Source organism: Brienomyrus brachyistius, unplaced genomic scaffold (assembly GCF_023856365.1).
Source record: "Brienomyrus brachyistius isolate T26 unplaced genomic scaffold, BBRACH_0.4 scaffold355, whole genome shotgun sequence".
Classification (NCBI taxonomy): domain Eukaryota; kingdom Metazoa; phylum Chordata; class Actinopteri; order Osteoglossiformes; family Mormyridae; genus Brienomyrus; species Brienomyrus brachyistius.
The window spans coordinates 42,501-47,500 of record NW_026042630.1 but is presented as its reverse complement, the minus strand read 5'-3'; the positions used below and the strand labels follow the sequence as shown (position 1 = coordinate 47,500).

The 5,000-nt window shown below is 57.1% G+C and overlaps 11 non-coding genes across 11 annotated transcripts; all 11 read left to right on the top strand.

Annotated features, from left to right (window-relative positions):
- Positions 1–6: 6 nt before the first annotated feature.
- On the top strand, positions 7–120 carry LOC125728720 (U5 spliceosomal RNA). Its single transcript, XR_007389299.1, has one exon. It is a non-coding gene; the product is annotated as a U5 spliceosomal RNA (small nuclear RNA).
- A 202-nt stretch (positions 121–322) lies between these two features.
- LOC125728640 (U2 spliceosomal RNA) lies at positions 323–515 on the top strand. Its single transcript, XR_007389219.1, has one exon. It is a non-coding gene; the product is annotated as a U2 spliceosomal RNA (small nuclear RNA).
- Positions 516–949: 434 nt separating this feature from the next.
- LOC125728768 (U5 spliceosomal RNA) lies at positions 950–1,064 on the top strand. Its single transcript, XR_007389348.1, has one exon. It is a non-coding gene; the product is annotated as a U5 spliceosomal RNA (small nuclear RNA).
- Positions 1,065–1,266: 202 nt separating this feature from the next.
- Positions 1,267–1,458, top strand: LOC125728807 (U2 spliceosomal RNA). Its single transcript, XR_007389385.1, has one exon. It is a non-coding gene; the product is annotated as a U2 spliceosomal RNA (small nuclear RNA).
- A 431-nt stretch (positions 1,459–1,889) lies between these two features.
- Positions 1,890–2,003, top strand: LOC125728719 (U5 spliceosomal RNA). Its single transcript, XR_007389298.1, has one exon. It is a non-coding gene; the product is annotated as a U5 spliceosomal RNA (small nuclear RNA).
- A 201-nt stretch (positions 2,004–2,204) lies between these two features.
- Positions 2,205–2,396, top strand: LOC125728633 (U2 spliceosomal RNA). Its single transcript, XR_007389213.1, has one exon. It is a non-coding gene; the product is annotated as a U2 spliceosomal RNA (small nuclear RNA).
- Positions 2,397–2,832: 436 nt separating this feature from the next.
- On the top strand, positions 2,833–2,946 carry LOC125728718 (U5 spliceosomal RNA). Its single transcript, XR_007389297.1, has one exon. It is a non-coding gene; the product is annotated as a U5 spliceosomal RNA (small nuclear RNA).
- Positions 2,947–3,146: 200 nt separating this feature from the next.
- LOC125728655 (U2 spliceosomal RNA) lies at positions 3,147–3,336 on the top strand. Its single transcript, XR_007389235.1, has one exon. It is a non-coding gene; the product is annotated as a U2 spliceosomal RNA (small nuclear RNA).
- Positions 3,337–3,774: 438 nt separating this feature from the next.
- Positions 3,775–3,888, top strand: LOC125728717 (U5 spliceosomal RNA). The gene has a single exon (XR_007389296.1). It is a non-coding gene; the product is annotated as a U5 spliceosomal RNA (small nuclear RNA).
- Positions 3,889–4,094: 206 nt separating this feature from the next.
- On the top strand, positions 4,095–4,288 carry LOC125728658 (U2 spliceosomal RNA). The gene has a single exon (XR_007389238.1). It is a non-coding gene; the product is annotated as a U2 spliceosomal RNA (small nuclear RNA).
- Positions 4,289–4,721: 433 nt separating this feature from the next.
- Positions 4,722–4,835, top strand: LOC125728715 (U5 spliceosomal RNA). The gene has a single exon (XR_007389295.1). It is a non-coding gene; the product is annotated as a U5 spliceosomal RNA (small nuclear RNA).
- The last annotated feature ends 165 nt before the right edge of the window (positions 4,836–5,000 follow it).

Sequence of the window (5,000 nt, the reverse complement as noted above, 5' to 3'; positions counted from 1 at the left end):
CTGCATCGACTCGGGTCTCTCTTCATCCCGTATAAATCTTTCGCCTTTTACTAAAGATTTCCGTGGAGAGGGATAGCGATGAGTTCACTGTATTTTTGGAGGCTCTGCGCAAGCAGAGCTGCACCGCCGCTGTATCAAAGTAAGACTGTGCCCCGGCTTAGCGGCCCGGCTCTATCTGCCCAGTGGCGTGTTTCTGGGATCCTCTGGGATCGTGCGTGGTCTCGCCGGGCGCCACCTCCCAGAGAGGCTGGCGAGGACCCCAGCCGCGCCGGCTCCGTCGGCGTCCCGCATGCCGGAGCCCGGCGGGGCGCAGTCTGCGGGCATCGCTTCTCGGCCTTTTGGCTAAGATCAAGTGTAGTATCTGTTCTTATCAGTTTAATATCTGATACGTCCCCCCATGGAGGGGACCACATATTAAACGGATTTTTGGAACAGGGAGCCGGAAGTGGGGCTTGCCCCGTCCGCTCCACGCATCGACCCGGTATTGCAGTGTTTCTGGGAACGGTGCACCTCTACTGCCCCCTGCTGTTGAAAGACAGAGCTGATCGGTGTTCCGCTTATCAGACCGAGAGCCTGCGCCGCTTGTCAGGCGATCAGCCGGTGTCGTGAGGGACCGACTCTGTCCGTAGCGCCGGTCCCGCTTCCCTCCGTTTTTCTTTTTTTTTTTTTTTTTTTTTTTTTTTTTAAATCATAAAAAAAAAAAAGCACGGTCATGATATGCTCTCTGAGGTTGGGCAGCTGTGCTGAGGTAAGGCAGGCCGTCATCTTTGCCTTTTGAATTTTCTCTCATGTCCTGTTTACGTGATTGCTGATCTTTCAGATGCCAGGAGGACAGGGAGGAGTCGGGGCCCCGAGGCCGGTGGCTGCGACGCCCCCGAGAATTCAACCCCGAGCGGGGGCGTCACGGAGGCCCGGCTAGCGGCCACCTGCTGAGCGACGGCTCTGCATCGACTCGGGGTCTCTCTTCATCCCGTATAAATCTTTCGCCTTTTACTAAAGATTTCCGTGGAGAGGGATAGCGATGAGTTTCACTGTATTTTTGGAGGCTCTGCGCAAGCAGAGCTGCACCGCCGCTGTATCAAAGTAAGACTGTGCCCCGGCTTAGCGGCCGGCTCTATCTGCCCAGTGGCGTGTTTCTGGGATCCTCTGGGATCGTGCGTGGTCTCGCCGGGCGCCCACCTCCCAGAGAGGCTGGCGAGGACCCAGCCGCGGCCGGCTCCGTCGGCGTCCCGCATGCCGGAGCCCGGCGGGGCGCAGTCTGCGGGCATCGCTTCTCGGCCTTTTGGCTAAGATCAAGTGTAGTATCTGTTCTTATCAGTTTAATATCTGATACGTCCCCCATGGAGGGGACCACATATTAAACGGATTTTTGGAACAGGGAGCCGGAAGTGGGGCTTGCCCCGTCCGCTCCACGCATCGACCCGGTATTGCAGTGTTTCTGGGAACGGTGCACCTCTACTGCCCCCTGCTGTTGAAAGACAGAGCTGATCGGTGTTCCGCTTATCAGACCGAGAGCCTGCGCCGCTTGTCAGGCGATCAGCCGGTGTCGTGAGGGACCGACTCTGTCCGTGCGCCGGTCCCGCTTCCCTCCGTTTTTCTTTTTTTTTTTTTTTTTTTTTTTTTTTAAATCATAAAAAAAAAAAAAGCACGGTCATGATATGCTCTCTGAGGGTTGGGCAGCTGTGCTGAGGTAAGGCAGGGCCGTCATCTTTGCCTTTTGAATTTTCTCTCATGTCTGTTTCGTGATTGCTGATCTTTCAGATGCCAGGAGGACAGGGAGGAGTCGGGGCCCCGAGGCCGGTGGCTGCGACGCCCCCGAGAATTCAACCCCGAGCGGGGGCGTCACGGAGGCCCGGCTAGCGGCCACCTGCTGAGCGACGGCTCTGCATCGACTCGGGTCTCTCTTCATCCCGTATAAATCTTTCGCCTTTTACTAAAGATTTCCGTGGAGAGGGATAGCGATGAGTTCACTGTATTTTTGGAGGCTCTGCGCAAGCAGAGCTGCACCGCCGCTGTATCAAAGTAAGACTGTGCCCGGCTTAGCGGCCGGCTCTATCTGCCCAGTGGCGTGTTTTCTGGGATCCTCTGGGATCGTGCGTGGTCTCGCCGGGCGCCACCCTCCCAGAGAGGCTGGCGAGGACCCAGCCGCGCCGGCTCCGTCGGCGTCCCGCATGCCGGAGCCCGGCGGGGCGCAGTCTGCGGGCATCGCTTCTCTGCCTTTTGGCTAAGATCAAGTGTAGTATCTGTTCTTATCAGTTTAATATCTGATACGTCCCCCATGGAGGGGACCACATATTAAACGGATTTTTGGAACAGGGAGCCGGAAGTGGGGCTTGCCCCGTCCGCTCCACGCATCGACCCGGTATTGCAGTGTTTCTGGGAACGGTGCACCTCTACTGCCCCCTGCTGTTGAAAGACAGAGCTGATCGGTGTTCCGCTTATCAGACCGAGAGCCTGCGCCGCTTGTCAGGCGATCAGCCGGTGTCGTGAGGGACCGACTCTGTCCGTGCGCCGGTCCCGCTTCCCTCCGTTTTTCTTTTTTTTTTTTTTTTTTTTTTTTTTTTTTAAATCATAAAAAAAAAAAAGCACGGGTCATGATATGCTCTCTGAGGGTTGGGCAGCTGTGCTGAGGTAAGGCAGGCCGTCATCTTTGCCTTTTGAATTTTCTCTCATGTCTGTTTACGTGATTGCTGATCTTTCAGATGCCAGGAGGACAGGGAGGAGTCGGGGCCCCGAGGCCGGTGGCTGCGACGCCCCCGAGAATTCAACACCCCGAGCGGGGGCGTCACGGAGGCCCGGCTAGCGGCCACCTGCTGAGCGACGGCTCTGCATCGACTCGGGTCTCTCTTCATCCCGTATAAATCTTTCGCCTTTTACTAAAGATTTCCGTGGAGAGGGATAGCGATGAGTTCACTGTATTTTTGGAGGCTCTGCGCAAGCAGAGCTGCACCGCCGCTGTATCAAAGTAAGACTGTGCCCGGCTTAGCGGCCGGCTCTATCTGCCCAGTGGCGTGTTTTCTGGGATCCTCTGGGATCGTGCGTGGTCTCGCCGGGCGCCACCTCCCAGAGAGGCTGGCGAGGACCCAGCCGCGCCGGCTCCGTCGGCGTCCCGCATGCCGGAGCCCGGCGGGGCGCAGTCTGCGGGCATCGCTTCTCGGCCTTTTGGCTAAGATCAAGTGTAGTATCTGTTCTTATCAGTTTAATATCTGATACGTCCCCATGGAGGGGACCACATATTAAACGGATTTTGGAACAGGGAGCCGGAAGTGGGGCTTGCCCCGTCCGCTCCACGCATCGACCCGGTATTGCAGTGTTTCTGGGAACGGTGCACCTCTACTGCCCCCTGCTGTTGAAAGACAGAGCTGATCGGTGTTCCGCTTATCAGACCGAGAGCCTGCGCCGCTTGTCAGGCGATCAGCCGGTGTCGTGAGGGACCGACTCTGTCCGTGCGCCGGTCCCCGCTTCCCCCTCCGTTTTTCTTTTTTTTTTTTTTTTTTTTTTTTTTTTTAAATCATAAAAAAAAAAAAAGCACGGTCATGATATGCTCTCTGAGGGTTGGGCAGCTGTGCTGAGGTAAGGCAGGCCGTCATCTTTGCCTTTTGAATTTTCTCTCATGTCTGTTTACGTGATTGCTGATCTTTCAGATGCCAGGAGGACAGGGAGGAGTCGGGGCCCCGAGGCCGGTGGCTGCGACGCCCCCGAGAATTCAACCCCGAGCGGGGGGCGTCACGGAGGCCCGGCTAGCGGCCACCCTGCTGAGCGACGGCTCTGCATCGACTCGGGTCTCTCTTCATCCCGTATAAATCTTTCGCCTTTTACTAAAGATTTCCGTGGAGAGGGATAGCGATGAGTTCACTGTATTTTTGGAGGCTCTGCGCAAGCAGAGCTGCACCGCCGCTGTATCAAAGTAAGGACTGTGCCCGGCTTAAGCGGCCGGCTCTATCTGCCCAGTGCGGTGTTTCTGGGATCCTCTGGGATCGTGCGTGGTCTCGCCGGGGCGCCACCTTCCCAGAGAGGCTGGCGAGGACCCAGCCGCGCCCGGCTCCGTCGGCGTCCCCGCATCGCCGGAGCCCGGCGGGGCGCCGTCTGCGGGCATCGCTTCTCGGCCTTTTGGCTAAGATCAAGTGTAGTATCTGTTCTTATCAGTTTAATATCTGATACGTCCCCCATGGAGGGGACCACATATTAAACGGATTTTTGGAACAGGGAGCCGGAAGTGGGGCTTGCCCCGTCCGCTCCCACGCATCGACCCGGTATTGCAGTGTTTTCTGGGAACGGTGCACCTCTACTGCCCCCCTGCTGTTGAAAGACAGAGCTGATCGGTGTTCCGCTTATCAGACCGAGAGCCTGCGCCGCTTGTCAGGCGATCAGCCGGTGTCGTGAGGGACCGACTCTGTCCGTGCGCCGGTCCCGCTTCCCTCCGTTTTTCTTTTTTTTTTTTTTTTTTTTTTTTTTTTTAAATCATAAAAAAAAAAAAGCACGGTCATGATATGCCTCTCTGAGGGTTGGGCAGCTGTGCTGAGGTAAGGCAGGCCGTCATCTTTGCCTTTTGAATTTTCTCTCATGTCTGTTTACGTGATTGCTGATCTTTCAGATGCCAGGAGACAGGGAGGAGTCGGGGCCCCGAGGCCGGTGGCTGCGACGCCCCCGAGAATTCAACCCCGAGCGGGGGCGTCACGGAGGCCCGGCTAGCGGCCACCTGCTGAGCGACGGCTCTGCATCGACTCGGGTCTCTCTTCATCCCGTATAAATCTTTCGCCTTTTACTAAAGATTTCCGTGGAGAGGGATAGCGATGAGTTCACTGTATTTTTGGAGGCTCTGCGCAAGCAGAGCTGCACCGCCGCTGTATCAAAGTAAGACTGTGCCCGGCTTAGCGGCCGGCTCTATCTGCCCAGTGGCGTGTTTCTGGGATCCTCTGGGATCGTGCGTGGTCTCGCCGGGCGCCACCTCCCAGAGAGGCTGGCGAGGACCCAGCCGCGCCGGCTCCGTCGGCGTCCCG